Here is a 2,272-nt window from a genome sequence, read left to right as displayed (position 1 = left end):
GTTCATCTTGGAGTCAATAATGACTCCAAGATCCCTTTCTGCCTCTGTGCTCTCAAGAAGGGAGTTTCCGATTCTATAAGTGTGCTGCTGGTTTCTACTGCCTATGTGAAGCACCCTGCACTTGTCAGTATTGAAACGCATCCTGTTTATGTCAGCCCACTCCTGTAACCTATCCAGATCTTGCTGCAATCTTTCCCTCCCTACTAGCATGCTCACCTCACCCCAAACTTTGGTATCATCAGCGAATTTAAACAGGTTGCATTTCACCCCGTCGTCCAAATCGCTGATGAAGAAATTGAACAGCGCAGGCCCAAGGACTGAGCCCTGGGGGACTCTGCTGCCCACTTCTCCCCAGGTTGAATATGACCCATCCACCAGCACCCTCTGAGTACGACCCTCGAGCCAATCTCCAATCCATCTGACTGTGTAGGCATCAATGCCACAGTTGCCTAGTTTTTTTTAATGAGGATGGGGTGGGAGATGGTGTCAAAGGCCTTGCTGAAGTCTAGAAAGACTACGTCCATGGTGACACCTGCATCCAATGCTTTTGTGACCTGACCATAAAAGGCAATCGGGTTGGTCTGACATGACCTGGCCCTAATGAAACCGTGCTGGTTGCCCTTGAGCATCATCCCTGAAGCTGACCCATCACAGATGTGCTCCTTGAGGATCTTCAAGAAGTTGCATGCTAAAATCTAATCCAGTTAATATCGGTAAACCTTCAATGATTTTTTTCTGTAATTAAGCTAGAAATTGGCTTAAAAAAAGAATTTTCATTTTCCATACAATCTGCTAGATCTCTCTACAAGAACAGCATACAATTTGTTTAAAGAGAAGTCTTTCAAATTCTTTAAACAAGAATTTCTTTGTCTGGATTTCAAACGGCTGGAAATATACACTGGCAGTTAATTTTTAAGTCTGTGGGGTAAGAGCTTGAATAGTACTTGGTATATAAGTCTTTAAATACTGGTAAGTAGATCTAAAACTCTAACATGTATATTTTAGAGATTCACAGTTGCATGTTATGAACCATCATAACTGTCCCTAGTGAAAGTGGCATGTGCATGTTCACTAGGGACAGTTACGGTTGTTCATAACATGCAACTGCAAATATCTAAAATGATCGACACAATGGCTATATATTTAATACAAAAACTAGCAAAACTCCCTAATGCTATTAAATGCTTGCATGAAAGCAGTTGGTAAATGACTGCACTCTTGGTGTATTCTGCGCCATCATGCACAAGATTTGCACTCAAATCCAACTTTGGACAGCTTGGAAGAAACTGAATATATTTTAGGGTCTTGTTGCATGGGACACTTGGCACATGTTTTATTTAGATCACCATAAACATTACCATGTCGCAGCAAAAGTTACTGTTCCAAGCAATCGCACAGTAATGCTTGCTGTGATCTCAGCCCACTCTGCACAGGGCTGGAGGTGACTGTGCCCCCACTGTTCCCAGCATTGGGCACTGCAGCTTGCATGTCCACCTGTGAGGACATGTAGCCCTCATGCCCAGAGCATGAACTCTCCCTGCCACATGTGCAGCCCAGGAGTACCTGCATCCTGTACTCCAGAGCAAGCCAAGTGTCTGCTTCTGGCAGTGTGGGGAGGAAGGCACAGGGGGCCAAGCCTAGGAGTTGCTGCCACTTCTGGATCCTGGGTCTCTGCTGCCAGCAGTCTGGAACCGGCTTCGGTGCTGGGGCTGGGACCGACAGTCAGCTGCTGCTTGGTCGCAGTGTCCCACCGCAGTCTTTACCTTGCATTATCTCCATGGAGCAGCCCCACTGTAACTCAAACACACATCAAGTAATGTGATCTGGAGATGGGGCTTTCAATGGGAGGACTAACTTTCCTATGATAGTCGCACCTAACACATTTTGCCGCTTGAATATGGTGACATTAACATCTTGGGATGTGTTTAACTGCACATGCATCATGGACCTTAGCAAGCTACAGATCAGCTTGGAGAGTGGTAGCCAAAACACAGGCTCCTACAGATTGGCATAGTTAATCAACCAGCCAACTTTCTCTGTGGCTTGCGTTCAAGAATGTTTTGAGCTTGTTACGGACTACCAGAGCATTAGCTGGGTTCTTCTGACTTTTAATAAACAGGCTCAGGTAGAAGGTTATTTCTGTTACTTAGCAATGAACCTAGAATGAGTTAAATCAGGTAATGCCTTTCTCAGGCTTAAAAAAAAAAGGAAGTGGAGGCTGGGATTTGCTTAACTGCAGCAGTGATTTTTTTTTTTTTTTTTTTTTTTTTTT

The sequence above is a fragment of the Gavialis gangeticus genome, unplaced genomic scaffold (genome assembly GCF_001723915.1).
Source record: "Gavialis gangeticus isolate Ggan-Ray unplaced genomic scaffold, GavGan_comp1, whole genome shotgun sequence".
NCBI classification, from domain to species: domain Eukaryota; kingdom Metazoa; phylum Chordata; order Crocodylia; family Gavialidae; genus Gavialis; species Gavialis gangeticus.
The sequence above is the reverse complement of the archived record's forward strand: the minus strand, read 5'-3'. Positions refer to the sequence as shown.